At 34.0% G+C, this 22,492-nt stretch overlaps 1 long non-coding RNA gene across 1 annotated transcript in view; it reads left to right on the top strand.

Moving 5' to 3' along the window:
* Nucleotides 1-22,492, top strand: part of LOC128250452 (uncharacterized) — a 288,580-nt gene that overhangs the window by 20,189 nt on the left and 245,899 nt on the right. The window lies entirely within an intron of this gene.

Genomic DNA, 22,492 nt, shown 5'->3' with positions numbered 1-22,492 from the left:
GAGAGATAACTGGTGAGGGTTTTTGAATATTTAAGTACAGGTTGATGAAATACTGTGTAAGGACAGAGAAATTACCTGTGTCAGACAAAGACCAAGCCAAAGATAAGGAAAAATGTTTGATCTTTTGATGTTGAGCACCACAAAAAATGATTACATAAGACTAAATGAATGATAATAAACCTCATAGTATTTTTCTTCACACAGACAGACAGACAAACACACACACACACACACACAAAAACACACACTCACTCACCCCCATCTCCCTCTCTCTTTCTCTCTTTCTCTCTCTCACACACACAAGTGCTGGAAGGTGACTATAAAATTATATACATGAATGGGAGTCTGCATATTCTTTGTCTATACATGTGCATGCATTCTTGCTCAATACTAGTGTACATAATTAGTGAAACCAGTTTCAAGTAATACACCTGTTATCTTTTGACAGACAGAAATCTTCATATTACATTCTTTGTTACATCTTCTCTTCTTCTGCCTTAAAAAGCTGCAAAAACTAAGAAGAAATTGATACAGTCTTAACTGTAACTGTTTGTCTTAATGTCTTAATCCATGAAAGCTGCCATGTTTCAAAGCAGATTAAGAACTTTTGAATGTGGACCTGCAGTGTTGCAGAAGATAAGAACATCTATCATGCACAGTTGGGAGATCTTCTGAAACAATAGAGCTTAACACTGGATTGCAAACAAAACATTAGCAGCTGAGGGTTGTGGGAGAATAGTCAGTGGTTGAAATAGGTTAGTTTAATTTCCCACTCTAAACCCACGTATTCCCATCATCTCTTCTCTTCTCCCCCTCCCCCATCTAGTCAGTGTAAGTTAATTGCTTTTATCCTATTGATTGCCAATTTTCTAATCCCATTTAATTCTAAATGTTATCAAGATAATGCTAGATAATCTGGAGCTAAGCTTCAATAGAAAAATAATAATTTTGTAAATATTTGTGCAAAGTTAAAATTAATCTGTTTAATTCGTGTATGTGTGTGTGTTTGTGTGTGTTTGTGTGTATGATGAAAATTCCTTGAGGAATTAAGTGTTATGCAAAGTGTTAATGATTCTGTTTGATCTTTGTTACTTTTGTTTGTTTATCTCGTTGTTGTCAAACATCATCAAAAAAAAAAAAAATGAAACCTCTCACTTGTAAATCCCAAACACCTAGAAAGTTGATGACAATAATGATCATGTCTTTGATGATTCATTTGTATTTGTTCCAAAACATTGGTTACAATGGTCTTTGGAAACCCAAGCGGAGAATTTTGGTACTTTGGCAACATAATGTTGATAAACTTGCATTTATAGAAATTAGAGGTTTGATAAAATAAAGTTTGTTTTTTCCCTCCTTTTTATATTTTCAATGCTTATTAACCCTTGGAGCCTGGTGTAGCCATCTGGTTCATCAGTCCTCAGTCAAATCGTCCAACCTATGCTAGCATGGAAAGCGGACGTTAAACGATGATGATGATGATTACCAACCTGACTGAATTCAGCTCTGGCTCTGAGAACAAACGTCTTGTTTCCATAAGTTTTGAATTAATATCTTCCACCAAACCTTAGTCACAACTTATGTTCCTAACACTAGCTGAATGATAACTAAGTTATTTTACTAAATTCTTTGTTATATTTAAAGTAGTTGAAAGAAACACGGAGCATCTCAAAATAAATACAGTAACAAAAGGGTTAAGATGTTGAGCCGGCTGAGTTATTAGCAAGTTGGGACCAATTTTGGTGGCCTTTAATCCATCTTTATACAACTGAGCACTGGGGTCAATGCAATCAACTTACCCCTCCCCTAAAATTTGCTGGCCTTGTGCCAAAATTTGAAACTATTATTTTCAATGCTTATTGAAATAAATACAAAAACTACAATTACGTTAGTTCATATGAAAGTTATTACTTGTATATGTGGAGAATTTTGTATAAACTTTGTTAGTCTACACATGCAAATGAATGGCTGTTATGCATCAATAAAATGTTGTTTCATAATATTATAGGTATAATGAGAACGTTCATGCATATATCCTTACATAAATACATTTACAAACAACACCTGCATATATTTCAAAGCACAATAACTGTGATGGTCTGGTGTTGGGCTGCTGATCACATGGCCCTGAGTTCTAATTGTACTTACAGTCATTATTCTTTCACAAAAACGAGTTTCTGTCTTCCTTTATTGTTGAGTAATTAGTGACAGCAATGGCATTCCTTTTACATAAACCACCACAACTGCTTGTATATAATGATTGAGAGAATTATTTGTTTAGTAATATCAATGAATATGATTTTCTATCATAGCTAAATTGTGTTGAATCACCCCAGAGAGCATTCACTAAAAAAAAACTAAGGGTATGATTGATCTTGATTATTGGGACCACTTTAAAACATTGAATATTTATTCTCTCCAGAATGTTAATGTACCAATTTCTCTTTTCTTTTACTTGTTTCAGTCATTCAACTGTGGTCATGCTGGAGCACTGCCTTGAATTTTAGTTGAATGAAATGACCCCTGTGCTTGTTAATTTTTTAAAGCCTGGTACATATTCTATCTCTTTTGCCAAACTACTAAGTTATGGAGATGTAAACACACACACACACACACACACACACACACACACACTTGTGTGCGTGTCTATATATATAATATATTACACGTATACACATCAACCTTTCAGTTTCTGTTAATAAAATTCACTCACAAAGCTTTTGCTGACCCTGGACTATAGTAGAAGACACATGCCCAAAGTGCCACACAGTGGGATTGAACTCAGAACATTGTGATTGGGAAACAAACTTCTTACCACACAGCCATTTCTGCACCTATATTGAAGCTGTAGTAAATAATATTTTTTGTAATACTCATTATTTACATTATTTACATTTGAAAGATATTTGTCCTCATCTTGTTTGTTGTTAACACAATGTTTTGGCTGATATACCCTCCAGCCTTCATCAGGTGTCTTGGGGAAATTTCGAACCTGGGTTCTCATTCCTAAGGTATTTTTCGATATTATTATTATTATTATCATTATTCCGGAATAATAATATACCTGGAATTGAACTCATAATAATAATAATAACATCGAAAAATACCTTAGGAATGAGAACCCAGGTTCGAAATTTCCCCAAGACACCTGAAGAAGGCTGGAGGGTATATCAGCCAAAACATTGTGTTAACAACAAACAAGATGAAGACAAATATCCGTCAGATGTAAATAATGTACATAATTCCTTATCTCTTAAGTATAGAACTGTATACTCATTACTGTTGAACATCTTCTAAAGGAGTGAACCTCCACATCTACCTTTTGAAGGAAGATGATTTGATTAGATAATCTCTAATATTCTGCACTAAATCTCCACGGAGGATTTATGAAATAAATACCAGTAAGATAACATAGTTTATACAGTTGAATACACATCTTGCTATTAGAAAATTAACCCTGAACTCTTCTGGTTTGACACACAAAAATGCCATCTTACAAAGGTTCAACACACTTGTATTAAAGACAATAAAATATCAGTTATTTTGTGAAAAAGAGCCAAAATGGTACTTTGTTTCATAAAGTGTCAATAAGCTATATGTTAGAGATAAAGTAATAAATGTTATAACTTGTCCTGTTCAATGGTTTTTATTGGTCTTGACTATTCGACAGACACGCATTAATGCCCATAAATGCATGCAACTGTATAAATGTGAGCAAGAAAAATACATTTGTTCTCCATCACAAACACTACATGGGTTTGAAAATCTATTTGATAATTATCTGAATACTGGATGAGTTATATAAATATTTTATGTCGATTCAATCAAACTAGACATGATAGCCAATAGACACTTAATTGTTTTATCTTAACTTTCTTTTTTTATTTATGTTCATTTACTTTTTCTATTTTCAAAAACAAAAGAGATTTATTACTATCAAGCTGTTACATTATTATTATTATTATTATATATTTAAATTTTTTTTTTGTTATGCAGAACATTCTTTGCTTAGCTTATAATTGTCATATTCTAAAAACAGATTTGTTAGCTTGCTAGTCATACTTCATATCCTGGTATCGTTTGTTCAACAGCAACCAAAGATTAGTCATAGATCGGATCATAGCTTTCGTATATATGTTAGCTGCTATCCACTATATCAATTACTAATTTATCAATCACTGTTCTCAACAAGATATGAGGTGTAAATTGTTGTCTCCAGTTATTTGCCAAAACACACTCATCATCATCATCCCCATCATCATTTAACATCTGTTTTCCATGCTGGCATGGGTTGGACAATATCACAGGAACTGGCAAACCAGAGAGCTACTCCAGGTACCAGTTGTCTGTTTTGACACGATTCTTACTGCTGGATGTTCTTCTTAATGCCAACTACTTTACAAAGTGTACTAGATGGTTTTTTTTTTATGATATCAGCATGGGAGCTTTCTATGTGTTACCAGCACAAGTGCTTTTTATGCAGCGCATTCTAATTTAGTTAGCGGTTATTTTATCTTGAGGTTTGGTCTCCTCGAATCTCAAGAATCTTTCTTGGGATTCTTGTAGATTATCATTACCATTTTTTTTATTAAGGTGTCAAGCTGGCAGAATTGTTAGAACACTGGGTGAAATGCTTAGTGGTATTTCATCTGTCTGCGCGTTTTGAGTTCACATTCCGCCGTGGTTGACTTTGCCTTTCATCCTTTCAGTGTCAATTAATTAAGTACCAGTTGAGTACTGAGGTCGATGTAATCGATATCCCCCTCCCCCAAATTTCAGGCCTTGTGCCTTTAGTAGAAAGGATTATTATTATTATTATTATTATTATTATTATTAAGGCAGTGAGCTGGCAGAATCGTTAGCACACTGGTTGAAATGCTTAGTATTTCATCTGTCGGCATGTCCTAAGTTTAAATGCCACAGGGGTCAATAAAATAAGTTCCACTTGAGTACTGGGGTTGATGTAATCAGCTATACCCCTCCTGAAAATTTCAGGCCTTGTATATTTTACAGAAAATAAAGTAAATCTCGAATTCAGAATAGCTGTGAAAAAGCTTAGAAGATATATTAAATATTTCTAGAAGATGGAAAAAAATGGTCAGACTATGGCTACAGATAATTTAACCCTCTACTTCTCAGAGCTGGTATCTGGGAGGTATAGGGTTCGATTCTCTGTAGCCATCTACTGGCCACTTTTTCTGTCTTCTAAGGGTATCTAATCTATCTTCTAAGCTGTTTTCACAGCTTTTCTGTGTTTGAGATATATTTTATTTTCTGTAAAATATTTATATATATGTACATATGTATATGAGACAGTGCTTCAGCATGGCCTTGATCAAGATGGCTAAAACAAAATGAAGACCTAAAGAATATATATGCATACATATGAGACCCTAGTTTACTTCTTGTACAGAAGCATGCTCCTCTATTTGTTTTGGAGTTCTCTATTCTAAACACATCAGTCAAAACTTATTTACTTGTCTCGTCCACTATAATACAGATGACAACTCATGACACCTGCCACCCACTAACTTCCTCTAATCATTCTGACATTTTGATTGACACTATTATCAATATACATATGAGTACCTCTTTTTTAAACTGGTATTTTCTAAACCGTTTTTTTTATACATAAGTGCAGAAGTCACATTTACTTTAAATCACAAAGTGTGGTGCAGCCATTCTTTTATTGTAATTTTTTGAGTTTGGGGCAAGCGAAAGCGAAATCGTGATGGCACCTGTTCCCAGCGTCGCCTTTCTGGCACTTGTACTGGTGGCACATGTAAAGACTTTCGAGCGAGATTGTTGCCAGTGCCGCTGGACTGGCTCTTGTGCAGGTGGCACGTAAAATACACCATTTTGAGCGTGGCTGTTGCCAGTATCGCCTGACTGGCCTTCGTGCCGGTGGCACGTAAAAGCACCCACTACACTCTCAGAGTGGTTGGCGTTAGGAAGGGCATCCAGCTGTAGAAACTCTGCCAAATCAGATTGGAGCCTGGTGTAGCCATCTGGTTTCACCAGTCCTCAGTCAAATCGTCCAACCCATGCTAGCATGGAAAGCGGACGGTAAACGACGATGATGATGATGAAGCTAAATTGCATGATGAAACCTGATTTCATAACTTGATATCTTATTTACTTCATTTTTGTATTTCGTTTGCAAGCGAGAGAACTCAACAAGTCATTGAAAAAGTTGTGAATAGTGTTGGAAGGACTTTGACTAATGAACAAACAACAGACTAATAAGTGTTTAACCAACACATTAATCAAACAATGGATTAGTTGGTGAAATATTTAACCAATTGACTAACAATAAAGAAATGGAAGTGAACCTGTGTGTGTGTTATTGGCATATTGACTCTCCCAAGACACAACAAAATGGCTTATTTTACAGTTCTATATTTAAGAGACGAGGAATTATGTACATTATTTACATTTGACAGATATTTGTCCTCATCTTGTTTGTTGTTAACACAACGTTTTGGCTGATATACCCTCCAGCCTTCTTCAGGTGTCTTGGGGAAATTTCGAACCTGGGTTCTCATTCCTGAGGTATTCTTCGATGTTGTGATTGTTGCTGTTGTCGTTGTTGTTGCTGTTATTGTTGTTGTTGCTGTTATTGTTGTTGTTGCTGTTACTGTTGTTGTTGCTGCTGCTGCTGCTGTTGTTGTTCAGGTCACCTGATTCCGAGTTCAATTCCAAGCAGTGACCTGAACAATAATAACATTGAAAAATACCTTAGGAATGAGAACCCAGATTTTAGATTTTCCCCAAGACACCTGAAGAAGGCTGGAGGGTATATCAGCTGAAACGTTGCTTCAAAATGTTGTTGATTGTCCTTTGATGAAGCCTCATGCACAAGCTGATGAATTTTCTCCACATTTCTGGGGGGGGGGGGTGACACTTGTGGCAGGTCTTCCAGATTGCTCATCATCTTCCAGGGATGTTCTTCCACTTTTGAAGCACCCATGCCTCTGGAAACATTGTACATGAACCATTGCCTCATTGCCATAAGCTTGCTGAAGAATACTCGATGTCTCCGTAGCAGACTTCTTAAGTTTAACGTAAAATTTCATGTTGGCTCTTTGTTCCAACTTCCTGTCCATGACAAAAATCACAGACCACAGCATACCACAAATTTCACAAAACCACAAATTTCACAACTTGTTAAGTAAACACAACACACTACCTCATGAAGGTCACTGCTAGCCCTCACTGCACACACAACCGCATGCTGACATCTGTTGACATGCTAGAGACCTAATCCTGGAGCTTTTTGATACCACCTTGAATGCACTTGGATGCAAATATGTATGCATGTTTCCATATATGGCTACATGTTTGTGCATAAATGAACATATTTGTGCATGCATGTACATGTGTAGATTTATACATGCATACTCATATTACCCATGTACATATTCCATAACAATATTTAACTATTGAAATGTGAAGAAATCAATTCTCATTGATAAGGTTTGCGTGATACTAGAAATAATATCAATCTAGATTAGGTGTTGCATAATGAAGAAAACCAAGTTGATAACCTCAACTGACAGGATTAATTGAGATTTGTCTAAAATGAATTTGAATTGAGTAGAGATAATTGTTTATAAAATTAATTCAGTGTCAAAAATATCGATTAAAGCACAGCTTCACCATAATCTTTGAAAATAATCAAATGTATTCTTGTTTTTGTGTTCCCAGTGAGATCTCATATTGTTATAATTAATATATTTCAAATTTCCATATTGATGCTTAAATACCACATGCATTGCAGATTTGCATAATAGCATATTCTTAATTTGATTGAAAAGATTTGTTTAATAATAATAATAATAATAATAATAATAATGATAATTATAAATTTCTCTGATTTTTAGGTGGAGAGCAGGGTTGGTTAATAACATTGACCCTGAGTATGAAAGGCAAAGCTAACCTGGGTGGGATTTGAACTCAGAATGTAAAGGTCTGGAACAAATACTGCAAAGCAGCTTTTCCGATGTTCTAATGATTCCGAAGGCTTCTTGCCGCCGCCGCCGCTCAACTGGTACTTTATCAACCTTGACAGGATGAAAGGCAAAGTTGACCTTGACAGAGATTGAACTCAGAGATTGAGTTTACCTTTCATCATTTTGGGATTGATGAACACTGGGGTCGTTGTAATCGACTCAGCCCCTCCCCCAAAATTGCTGCACTTGTGGCAAAATTTGAAACCACTATTATATACATCTGCCAATATCTAATACTTTTTCCCTGTTTTAATTTGCATGTTATTTATCATTGTATTTCCCATTTCATGGATGCATCCTTGTTGCTTCTTTATTAGTAACATCAACCATGTACCTGTTGATCTCTTTACTGCATCTAAGGCATTTTCTTTGTCATTTAAAGGCATCAGAGATCATTGAATGGGAGAACTGTAAAGCTTCCTTCAGGCTGGCTAATGATTCTCGCTTTAATTTCAGAATCTTGTGACTCCTTCCTCTGTCTTTTGCTTGGTATATTGGCAGATGAAGTTTTTCTTCTGCATGACATCTTTGCGAGTGGTAAATCTGCAGAAACTGAGATGTAAGTGATGGAGTATAAACTGATGCTGAGCAAAGATATAGGAGAAAATGACTATCAAATGCCACACGGAAATCTTTTGTACAGCAAATGGCAAATATCTTTAAATGAATCAGCAGAAAGCTTCTTGATGGCTCTTTCAATTGCAGGAAATAGTTGCCACATTTGCCTCAAGTTTCAAACTACCTTAAAAACAGTAAATAGAAAAACTAGGTCACTTTGGGTAATGTTATCTTAGATAATAGACTGTCTGAAAATAGAAAGAACCTGACTTAAGTGCTTTTGATCTAAGATCTCAGTAGGGGCTAACCTGGGGCTACACAACAAACTAACAGTTCACAAATTGCTAAGTGAAAGTGGCAATTAATGAGAATAATGCAATTAAGAAGAAGATGGAGGCAATAAGAAGTTTCTATAAAGATAAGTAAAATAAGGCAGATTAATTTTGAATGAGAGTTGTAGAAAGTGTGTTGAAAACGGAAAGATAAATGGAGTGTGTAGATAACAGAAAGTTAGAAATAAGAGATGAAGAGAAGCTCTGAATGAAGTAGTATGGTTTGTATTAGAGAGAAAGTAGAGATGAGGAGTATGAAACAGCAAGCATGAGTTGTTATATAAAGTCTTTGTTAGGAGGGAGAGGGAAAGACCAGAAGGTTATTGTGAGAGATATAAGAAAAACAAAATGTATGAAGGAATAGCTAGAGATGTTACACTTGATACGAGAGAGAGAGAGAGAGCAAGTGCATGTGTGTGTATGTGAGAGGAAGAGAATGTATGTATATATATATATATATATATATATAAGCATGTGCATATTTGCCAAGGAGAGAAGAACAGTCAGAAAATCTCTTAGTGTGTGCGGAAGAGAAAAAGGAAAGTTACTAAGTAAAGAAATTTCATTGAAATTCTTTTGATAACTTTATCAGCATACAGATATAATTGAGTTGAGTATATACATATGTATTTGTCTCTTTATCTCAATAATTGCTCTTAGATGTAAGACAGTGAATATACAGCAACACTAATGGAAGAGCATAGGGTGAAATATCTAATATTTGATTCTCTCCTTTAACGTTTTGAATTTGTGGTGCACTAAAGTTGACGTTAGACTCTCTTTTTGCTTTCAATAAAATATACATAATGTACTGATTCACTTATCCATGATCTTGTGATTTGACAAAAAGCACAAAATCTTAGTTGAAAACTATTTCACTTCACTTAGATTTTTATTACCCTTGGGAAAGGCAAGAACATCATAACTTCCTGTTTCTTCACTTTCTTAATCTAGTCCTGTTGTCTAGACAAAGAATGAGGCATCATTTTAGCAATAGGTGTGACTTATAAGTTCATAAGAACCTGTAGAGACACATCTGTGTTGCAAAAAATAATGAATCTTTAATTTTACAAATTGATAGTTATGCAACTTGTATTAAATTACTGTTTTCGTTTTAAGGCTTAAACTATTCTTTTACATGTGGTTTTTTAGAGACTTTGTCAGCAGGTGGCTTTAAATTTGAATACTGGCAAAAGACAACAATTATTTGTAGAATTACTTCCCCATCTCTCTCTTCTCAAGTTATTTCTATGTCTGTCTGTCTGTCTGCATGTGTGCTGGCCTCTCTTTCTCTGTCTTCTCACCTACCTCTATGTCTGTCTGCTTTTATGCCTGTGTCTATGCACATATATACATGTGTGTCTGTCTGTCTGTCTCTCTATATCTAACCATATGTATAGGCCCCCTTATGTCCATCCACCCATACATCTATCCACACCCTCCCATATTTCCGCCCACATTCCCCTCATGCTTTTTACCTCTCTTACCTACCAAGAACAACTTCTTTCTTTGTCTTCTTTCAATATCTACATCTTTCATCTCTAACCCTCCACCTAATTTGTGTCAACTGTTTTCTTATAACCTACCTCGTTTTTCTTCTCCTTTTCAAACCTTTCTTTCTTCTCCTCCCATTTTAACCAGAAAACTGTTTCCCATCTGTCACTGTCTATTTTATGAAATTCTACTTCCTATATTCATTTTTCGTTACTGTCCTCTCTCTGCAATAAGCCTCTCTCTCTCTCTCTCACCTTTCTCATCTCACTCCATCTTCTCAATAATAGTTTTAACCACTCATTTACATTACTCAATAGCTTCTCATTCTTTTGCTTTCTGTTTTACTCAATATCTTATTTTACCCTTCTCTCTTTCTATCAATGGACATTACTCCATTTCTCTCTTTCCCACTTGTTCAGCCTTTCATTCTCTCTCTTTCTCACTATAAAATCCCAAAACCCCGCAATTTTAACAATTGTTAGATTACTATTGCTCCATACAGTGCTAAATTAAACCACATTGTATTAGACAGTAGTGAGTTGTCTTACAATGTTACACAAACACTTTCACTTCCACATCGACATTAGCATTTCTTTTTTTAGCCATTCAATAATATTTTAGAGATAAAAAAGAAAACATCAAAGTATTTTCTCATCTATTATTTCTAATAACCCAGAAAAAAAAGGAAAGCAACAAAAACTCTAACAACACAATTAAAATGCTTAAATGTCACAAGACTTAGTCATCTTTAATGTAATAAAATTTAAAAATAAAAATAAAAGAAGATCTATTCAACAGTAACTGTAGTCTCAACAACATTGATATGCTTCATTTAACTTGCAACTGACACAAACTACTGTGTATTTTTGATGTTAAAGTAATTTGTAATGTTCTCTAAGATTGAGCAAGATACAAGTCTAGATTCAGGCGTTACGGTCAACATTTTCCTGTCAGATTGTAATGCAATGAAAAATATTGGAAGTTTAGTTTCCATTACTTGATTTATAGTTTAGAGATGGAATATTGATTATAATCTTTCTTTTGATAAAAGAAAGAACAAGTCAATCACTTCATGTAAGAGGGAATGATTTCATAATAACAAACAAGTTCATAGATAGATATCAGTGTTGCTAGGTTTAACATTTACTCTTCTCCCCTTATACTGGTTTTCAGTAAATGGACTGTAGCCATACTGGGATACCACCTTTTAGCGTTTGCACTGTAATATCCACCCCAGTACTTATTTTAGTCTGGTACTCATTTTATCAATCTTTTTTTACCAAACCACGTACTTGCAGGACATAAATGGATTCAACATTAACACAACACCTGTTGTTTTTTAAATGATATGAACATAAACATAGGCACACACATACACACACGCATGCATGCACACACTCGTGTGCAAGCTGGTACCAGCCTTCCCATGTGGTAGTTTTGATAATTGTTGAGATTTCTCTCTACATGAAACCATTGAGTGCCTTGTTAACCCACAAAAAACTCTGTGTATGTATGTATGTATGTATGTATGTATATATATATATATATATATATATATATATATATATATATATATAAGGTAGTATCAAAAAGTTCCCAGACCGGTTCTATAGTGCACCAATAGATAGCAGCACACAATTACATGCACTGTGAGTGCTAGCAGTTACATTCATGAGGCAGTCTAGGATTGAACCCAGACCCACAATGTCACAAAGTGAACTTAATAACATGATTATGCCTGTTTCTTTTTTACTTTTGTTTTCTTCCTTGTTATGGGTAGAATAGTTTTTTTTTTTTTATAAATTATGGCCTATTTTGGAGCAAATGCTTTTTTTTTTCTCTTTGCATCTTGATGTAATCTAAATGTTAAACATTGTGGGGCAACAAGATGAGGCAGTGAGCACTCTAGGCAAAATGTTAAGCAGCGTTTCATCCGACTTTATGTTCCGAGTTCAAATTCCATCAAGTCAACTCTGCCTTTCATCTTTTCAGGGTTGATAAAATAAGTACCAGTTGAGCACTGGGGCCAATGTAATTGACTAGCCCCTCACCAAATCTCCTGACTTTAATTTGAAGTCAATGTGGTGGCAGAAGGAAGAATAAATATGTTATCATAATGCCAGAACTTCACTGCATTCCTATCAATTGAATTTTATTTATTTATTTGTTTATTTGTTATATGAGAAATTAACACCAAATATTAAATATTGGTTTCTAATTTTGGCACCAGGCCAGCAAGTTTGAGGGAGGGGTAAGTCAATTACATCAACCCCCAGTGTTCAACTGGTACTTATTTTATCGACCCCACCCCCAAAAGGATGAAAGTCAAAGTTGACCTTGGTTGAAATATTGACTATTCTTAATGTTGATGTTGAGGGTCTTGATTTTTTTTTTCCTGCTAATATTGATGTTTCAAACCTTATGAAGAATATATCAAATTACCTGTTTTACACTTTTTCATTATCTTGGATCAAATGTTGTGGCATACATAGTAAAAACCCTGCCGTCTGACTTTATATCCCTCCATAAACTAGGTACCAGTTATATATTGGTTTCTCACATTGGTACAAAGCCTCAAGTTTGGAAGGGAGGATCTAGCTGATTATATGGCTTTTAGTAGTTGATTGATCATCCTTACTTCTCTATCAGTAATGTATTAGGAAGGCAAGCCTCAACTATAACTTTCTTTTATAAAACAGGCCCTGCAAGTAAAAAAGTAAAACTTTATCCCCATTTGCAGACTTCTTATAAGATAAAACAGATCAATTCCTATTCTCAAGCTTGGCATAGTGGTTAGTAATAAAAACATGTATGAAAATCTTGTTCTTTTGCAAACCAATTTTTGGTTTGGTTTAGTGAGAACCAATTTCTTTTCTGTTGGTGTTAAGTAATAAATGGTTCAGATTTAGCTTTAGATGTCGACAAAGCAGGTCACTGACATCCAATGTTACAATTTCACTTCTGTAAGAAATATCGACTTAGTTTACATTTCTTAAAAGGTCATTTGAATCACAGTTTGGTTGCTGTATGTTCTGAGTGTATTGGTTTTTCACATTTTAAAGGTAACTTTCTAGAACTTTTCTTTATATCACTCTCAGAGGGTGAATACAAATGTTTTGAACTATTGTGGGATTGGAGATGACTTGAAGAGATAAAAATCTTTGGTATTGATTGATAATTTCTGGTATTGATACTTGTGTTATATCAGTTCTCTTTTTATAGTTATGTATTCTGAATCCAGAATATTAACTCTACACTATTCTTTGATAATGTTTAAGAATTTGCATATGCAATCTTTAGAATGTATATATTAATGTCTTTGTTCAGATCCATCCCCAGACATAGCTGGTTTTATTAATTCACAAAAAAAAAAAAGCTGTATAATCTTTCTTTTTTCTTTACTTTATCAATTGATATTACCAAGTATCATATGCTACTAGAATTTATTTTTCCTTATTAAGTTGTTGAGATGCTAGTTTATTTGAAGAATTTGAGACATATAGTGCAAACAATAAGATAACAAGCCATTGAAAACTGCTATACTAGATTCTTTAACTTAGTAGAAATAACTACTAAATCTTCCTCAAACCATATCCTAAGAAAGAAAAGAACACATTGGATATTTAGTCTGAGAGAAATTTTGACTCAATAAATAATGGTATAGTCACAGTTCAAATGCTTTTGCTTACAAATCTGAAAAACTTGCAAACTGTGTGATGCAAGTGGAAGTGGCCTGCAGAAGTGACCAGTTTCTGCTTTTGCTCACAATTTAACCTGTATCATCATCATCATCTTTTAATGTCCTCTTTTCCATGTTTGCATAAGTCTGATGAAATTCCTTGAGTCAGATTTTCTACAGCCAGATCTTCTTCCTGTCACCTATTCTCACTTGCTTCCAAACAAGACAATATTTTCCCCTAATCCTTTGAACACAAATAACACAATAGTTGAGTATTTTCATGAAAGATTGCAAATGCAATGTCATTACTTGTATGATGGTGGTGTTCTTTTACAATTAGCATTCAATGTCAAGACTAGGAGACATAAACACACACACATATACACACACTCCTTATGTTTCCATCAAGTAAATCCAAAATCCAAATGGGATTCTTCGTTCCAAATTTAGTTGACACGGAGCTGTAGTAGAAGACACTCACTGATGGTGCTGCACACTGAGACTGAACTTGAAAGCTCATGGTTGAAAAGTGAACTTCTTAACAACATAGCCATGCTTGTACTATTTATTATGTTATATATACTTATGTGTGTAGATACACACACATATACTTGCGTGCGTGTGTGTGCATGCACACACGGGTGTGTATGGGTGTGGGGTGGTGTGGATGTGGGTGGGTGTGGTTGTATGAGTGTGTGTGTGGGTGTGCATTATAAATAAACGTTATGTCCTTTCAGCACATTAGATCTTTGAAATAGTAACTTTTGATCATCAACTGACCTACATGAGCTGAAACCGTATAATTCTTTGTGTCTCTGTGTTGATACATGACTCAAGAGTCCATGATCAATACTTCAATAGATTTCCACACAAGGTTTTCATATCAGCCAAGCTCTGAGATAGACAACTTTATTAATTTAACAGGATCTAGTCATTTCGATTCTAATTAAACAGACGCATTTTTCACATGGAAAATAATATCACTTAATAAATATTTCTGTTGAAACAGAAATTAACAATTTATATGGAATTCCTTTTAAAATTTCGGAGATGTTCTAGCGCTGTACTTTTCTTCATAACGTCATCCATTGCTCCACAGTATTGGTGTCATTGCTGGCCTATTATTGCACTTTCTCTCTACAGAGTTGAAAAGAACTATTCAAATGTATTCAGTCAGCCATACATAACACACAATATGGTTCCAATCAATATGGTGTCTTTGATATCAAGCATTACTTACTATTTATTGCAATAGTTTATTTATAGTACACAGCTAGTTTCCACTACAGTGACTACTATGCTTCACTTAAAATATATAAATTTACAAGTAGTATATTGGTTGTATTGTTTAAGCTACTAAATTATCTTTTGTAGTTACTATGTGGACATGATTTAAGTCATTGCCTGGCTTTCCTTACTGCTTAATTCATATACATTCCTAGAGATGAGCCAATAAGGTTGCCTCTCTGTGGTCACTTAACCTGTTACAAATAGCAGCAAGTCTCCTTAAATCAAATTTTACCCACTTAAAAAAATGTAGGGCAAGATTGGATAATGTAGGGCTAGATTAAGTTGAATGGTCAGAAATGGAGTGTCTTTTATCATAGATCTGCTTGATCAAGCTGACTTGGGACTAAACGACAACAATGTTCAACATCTGAGCCTTTCTGCTATGAAGCTTTTTAATTTCCCTTGCTGCCATTTGCTTCATTGTCGACTGGTCGTTGGTGCCCTTTACTCTGCTTCTCTCAGTTCCTGCTTCATGTATCTTCCTCATGGGATTGATGGTTTACTTTGTAACAGTGGTTCTCAATCGGGGTCCTTATGACCTTTGGGGGTCAATATAAGATTTTATTGTTTACCCTTTAGCATTTTAACTGGCCATGTCTGGCCAAAAATATTCTACCTGTTTTATGTTCAAACTGGACAGATCTGGTCTCTCACACTTAGTGTACAACATCATTTGAAAAATAAACAGTTGCATCATTGAAATTTCAAATCTATGAGAGAAATACATGATCAATTCAAAATAATATGAATAGACAAGATAGTCTGAATGTTATCAGGTTAACATTTATGTGCAATAAATTGGTTATATTTCCACAGAGCACAAAATATTTCAACAATTTTTTTACACAATTCCTAATAGTAATTAATTATTGGACAGCTGTGTGAAAAAGTGTCACACCCTAGCAGTTGAGGGAACCTTAGTATTTTCAAACTTAACCTCATTATTTTATCTTCTTCAGTTTTTCTCTCTTTGAGTATGTTCTACCAACAGCACATAGTTTTTACACACAGCATTCATTGTCCGTTAACACCATATGTCCATATCAATTCTACCTTCCTTGTAAATTTTGGATCATCCAAATAATAATATTTAGTTACTTTCTTAACTTTATCCTTAAGCATTCATCTGGTAACGGTCACCTCAAATATTTCTATCTTGTGATTTATCTTCCACAATTAGTGCCAATGTTTCACTACAATGCAACATCTTATTTCTTGGACATACTTTTATACTGTCTGCCCTTTGCAGGAAGAGAGAGAAACCAATTATTATCAATTATTTTTATATCCTTCTCTTTTTTCTAAACTTGCATAGATTTGATGTGTCTTGAAATATTTCAACTCTTATTGCAGTCTTTTGTCATTTTGGTAACTTTATACCAGTATTTTACAGCTGGATACCATTCTATTATCAACCTCTTTGTAGCTTGGCATTAGAGCAGCTATTTGTGGTGGGATTAAAAAGCCCACTATATCATTATCAGCCCTTATCTGGAGTTACTACCATCATAGATCCATGCAGTCAGGCTTGCAGAGTCTGCATCTCTTTCATTTCTTGTTTCTTAAAACAGTTATTCTAATTCCAATTTTTTTCTAGCCTATAAAGTTAACTCTATTCCAGTTTTGTAACATTAAGAAAAAAATTGAATTTTTTTGAAGAACATTTACTAAAAGATGTAAATTCACAATCCCTTGCTACCATGTAAACATATAGAAATAAAGCTAAAGAAATCTGTATCATTCAAATGTCCATCTAAGAAGTAACTGACATTCTGATAGCTTTAATTTGTTTTACATAAAACAACTATATCTTTCATTTTCTTTTTTTTTTCTTTTTTGAAATAATACCCGATGTTTATTATGTAACTGATAGATTTGTTGTCAAACTATAACTTTGTCAGTCTCCTGTTTTAACCTCTCTGAAGCTCATTTATTTATATCCAAATGTCAACTCATTTGTCAAAGCTAATTTTAAAAGTTGCTTTTATTATATAAGCTGTGTGTATGTAGTAAATATCTAAGCTGGTTGGTTGCAGAATTGATTGTATTTCTGAAAAAACAACGGTTTTTACTGTATTAACATTGTTACTGAACAGCAAGTATTTAATGTCAGTTATATTCAAATTTTGCAATGATACATGGCGACCAAAAACCTTTTACATAGTCTTAATAGAAATCTAAAAATTGCTTTAAAGTGTTGCCTTCTGAAATATTCAGATATAATAGAATATAGAATTTTCAAAAAATTTAAATCAGATATATCACCTTTCCTATAATATGAGGGAGTGCTGAACAATTCCTGTCTTTAAGGGCATTGCAGAAGGCCTGGTTGGAGGTCCAACTGTCTGAGTTCTTTTGCAGGACTTAGAGAGACTGAAGGATTGCTGCAATAAGTGTGTGAATCTGAGAGGTGGATATGCTGAATAAAAACATAATTAACTGATCCTCCTGCATTTTCTTTCACCCAAAGCCAGGAACTTTTTAGCATTCTTGTTTCAAGTGGGTCCATTTAATTGAACAATGCAATCATTACATCAATTTAAATGCAGTGCTATCTTCAGCTGCGCAAATAAATAAACAGTCATATTGCATCATTACTTGATATCCTGTTGTTTATTTTGATTTTATTCACCTTACTTCGAGCTGTATGGATAATACTGGACTGACTTGATGCTTCAACTGAATCTTTATATATATATATATATACATATATAAATTCAAATTATGGTAAGAATGGATACATAAGGGTGGAACAATACCGTATATCCAACACAAGATTTAATATATATATGTGTGTGTGTGTGTGTTCAAATCATAAACTCACTCATTTTTTGTAGAAGAGTTTCCATATATATATCCTTGGGTGGGATTGGTATATTTCTAGTAGAGATTCCCAAATGTTGTTTCTCCATTTAATCCATGCACAAAACCATATGAAAGAACCTCTCATATGGTTTTGTGGTGCATACATGCATTCTTGTCTATACCACCAGGATGAGATAATTAACCACCATCACTGCTGCATCATTTGTTGCATCTAAGAAGATAGATAAACATGAATTTATGATGACATCAAAGTTCAAGGGCAAGTGTATCACCTCATTGGTTCCCTGTTACCCACAAACAAACAACCACAGTTCCTCCAAATTTACTTTGATGTAGGACAACAAATCTGAAGGAGATGTCAACATTTCAGATGATGGGTCGTGTTAGACACAGCACTGAATGCTGCAAAAGAGAGTATATCTAATGACAGCTTCTCTGTGCATTCAAAAATCACATAGCCCCCGCAGGTTAGGGCCTGAAATACTCCAAATGGATGCATAGCATGTTGCTTAGTTGAATTAGCCTATCATTTACTCCACAAATGTTTTGTTGCCAATGCTACACTTTCCTATATCACCTATTTAAACATAACTCTAATATATTATATACAAACTATGGTATTTTAATCCTGAGCAATGCCGGGTGTCTCTGCTAGTATATATATATATATATATATATATATATATATATAAAATTGAGAATGTATGTCTGTGTGTGTGTGTGTGTGTCTGTGTGAATGCCTAAAACTCTAGAACTACACAACCAATTTCATTCAAATTTTACACATGCCTTACTTAGGGTCCCGGTTGTGTTTTAGTAAAAAAAAAATTTTAATTTCTTGCATACTTCCAGCCCACAGCAACATCATATCTCCTCCACTATTTAAGTATTACGTGTCAAAAGTGAAACAAAAACACTCATGCCATTCGAACTGGAATCTCAAAAACATTGTCACCTTATATCTCATTCTCATTTAAGTACCACAACAGGCAAATAAAAATTACTTGTATATATATAAATTTCAATTGGTTTGTGTATCAATGATGGATAGTTTTTTTTTATGCTACTTATCTTAGGTTTTGTCAGCATTTGTCATGTTTCCCATCATTTGTGGCTCTTTGGTTGGTAGTCAGGAACATTGTGCATACTCTAGTCTCACAATGATACAGACAGGCAGTGTTTGTTTAAATGTCCTGAGGCTAAACACTCTCCTGATTGTTTTTACCACAGATGATATCATTCTTTAACATTAATAGCATTATTTATCTGGATGTTACAGCTATAATAGCTAATATAGATTATTGTAATTACATAGTTTTTTTCTCTTTTCCATTCCTTGCTTTGTATCCTTATTTACTGTTGTTGCAAACATTCTTATGTAACAGAGATTGATAAGACATTGAGCTGTGGCAGCTATGTGATATTGCATTATTTCTTTATATAATGCAGTATAATACATTGTAGTGTCGAAGTTTAATACAGTGCAGTGTAGTCTAAATGTGATGTGTTGCAGTGATTGAAATAGTTCTATTATTTTCATGCTTCAAATGAATGTTTTATCTTAGGGCTGCAGCTCATTCCAATAATTCCATATTAATTGTTTGTCTTTCTGTTTCATAGAAGTTCAGCTTTCACTTGGTAATGCATGTAGGCAGAACCGAACATCCCACCCAACAATTGCTATATATATAATGTTCTGCCTGTGCAGTATCAATCATTTTAGAAGAGATAAGCTGGTTTACAATGCTTGCTCTTCTGCTACAGTCTACAATGTCTTGCCTTCTCCTTTTCTCTGCTTCTCCTCCTACTCTCCTATCCTCATTAATACAACTGTTGTCAGCAGTGAAAGTGCCATCCAACTATAAAAACATTTTGGTTCTGTTATACACAGGCTTTCCAACACACATTGTCATCACATTTCTTTACAACTGATAAAGTTGTCACTCGTCAATCCATCCATCAATAACATACTGCTGCTGATGAAGTAAAATTACCTCTAATTATTATGTTTAAAATGTAGAAACAACAGCTATTGTATTCTAACAAAAAAGAAATGTAAATAAAGGAGAGAATAATTGAAATTTTCTCATAAGCCGAACAAGCTCCTAAATCAAAACTATTATAATGTGCTTTACTCTTTGTTAGCATCAATGTTTTCACTTTTACTTCTTAATCCTATTTCATGTTGGCTAATTAGATTGAACTATTTGAATTAATTTCTTATCACAAATATAATTGAGAAGTTACAAGTAAATTTTGTTGAAATGTAATGATTTTATTTTGGTTGAGTTACCAAGCGAGGCACTGAGGTGATTTAGATTAAAACTAAATCGACTTTGTTTTTCTTTTTAATCATTAAACAAAGGTGTGATAGTTAATTGGTGAAAGTGCTCAGTTGATGATAGAAAAATCAGGTTTTGAAGTATAATCTCTTATCCTGTGTTAAATCAGAGTACAAAACTATATTTGGTACAATCTACTACGTTGTATATCACCATACCAGATGACTGTGGAGATGCTTGACTTAGTAGTTAGGGTGTCAGATTCACTATTGTAAGATTGTGGTTTCAATTCCTAGACTGGGTGATGCATTGTGTTCTTGAGCAAAACATTTTATTTCACATTGCTCCAGTCCACTCAGCTGGTAAAAAGGAGTAACCTTGCAATAGACTGGTGTCTCATCCAGGGAGGAATTATATACATGAGAAAAATTGGGAAGCTGGCCCTATGGTCTTTACAGAGTAATGTGGACTAACCATAGTAGATGAGTGATTTGCTATAGATGTATAACTGCTAGAACTGATGTTTACTGGTAAAACATTCGGAGCAACCTATGATTCTGTGGCTTTAACCCTGTCAATCTAAATTTCATCCTTTAAAGATGAATAATAAAAGCATCAGATAAGCAAAAAGTAAGACAAGTTTTATGTATGAATATTTGACATAGCAACTGGTTAGGTTTCACTCAAAAAGTAGCAATGGAATTGCCTTTGGATAGCAATTAATAAGAAAATGATTCAAAAGTAAAGAGGTATTTTATAAAGAAATATAATTTGTGTGGTGATGAGGAGGGGATTTAGAAGGATTACTGGCTTAAGTGGGCTTTGGAATGATATGAATTTATTCTCTTTGAGAAGAATATAATTTCAAAATAATGACTTGCCTTTGAATGTCTCCAAGTTCCAGACTGAGGACTGGTGAACCAGATGGCTGCACCAGGCTCCAATCTGATCTGACAGCGTTTCTATAGCTGGATGCCCTTCCTAATGCTAAATAAATTCTGAGAAAGATGCCTGAGTTTATAAATTTTCAATTATACATTGATAAACTCTTTATTCAATGGTTAATGGATAAACTTACCTTTCTAAAAATATTGGTCCTTAACTGACTGAGCTGAAAGGATATCCCTGAAGACTTTATCAATTCACAAGGGAACATACATTAGGCATTTCTTTTTTTTTTTTCCAGGATTATGAAAAGATTTGAGTTAAGATGTGAAAGCTGTTATAAAGAAACCTGTTAGGTCCAACTGTAAACTGGCATGGTATCTATTTGTCTATTTACAGCTGGGCCATCAAGAATTGACTTTATTTAGAACACACTACAGCACCTGAGAAGGGATACAAACTATTAAACTTCCAACCATTCAACCATCTGTTTCATATTTATATTGTCCAGCATACACAGAATGAGTTGTTCTATAAATTAAGGTTTTTACAGGAATTATAAAAGCTAAACTTTAATCTTGACACTTTGCCGTTGATTAAGTAGTAATAGCTGCTAGTTTTAATTACTTTTGATGAGGCAAGTAACAAAACCTGTTTAAGGAAATAAATGCAAGTTGGTCTTTGATCTTTGTTTCTGTGTGTGTTTTTGTGTGAATTATATATGTGTGTGTGCATATATATATATATATGCGTGTGTATATATTTTTGTGTGTCCATCTACATATAAGTGTATGTTTTTGTGTGTATATATGTGTATGCGTGTGTGGTGTGTTTTTGTGTACATTTATATGTATGTATATATGTTTTTGTGTGTACATATATGTGTGTGTATATGTTTTTGTGTGCATTATATACATGTCTGTATACACATATGTGTGTGTACATAGGTCTTTTTTAAGTCTGTCTATACAACTGTCTATATTTCCTTTTGTTATTTGATTTCATTTCTTATTCAATAATCTTGTACACACACACACACACACACCTATATAGAAACTCACACTTGATTTCATATTTCTCAAGTGTGTTTGTGATTATGTGAACACTGTTCGAAAATAATTGTTCGAAAATAAT

This window comes from Octopus bimaculoides, chromosome 21 (assembly GCF_046866305.1).
Source record: "Octopus bimaculoides isolate indiv1 chromosome 21, ASM4686630v1, whole genome shotgun sequence".
Lineage (NCBI taxonomy): Eukaryota > Metazoa > Mollusca > Cephalopoda > Octopoda > Octopodidae > Octopus > Octopus bimaculoides.
This window is presented reverse-complemented; position numbering and strand designations above follow the sequence as displayed.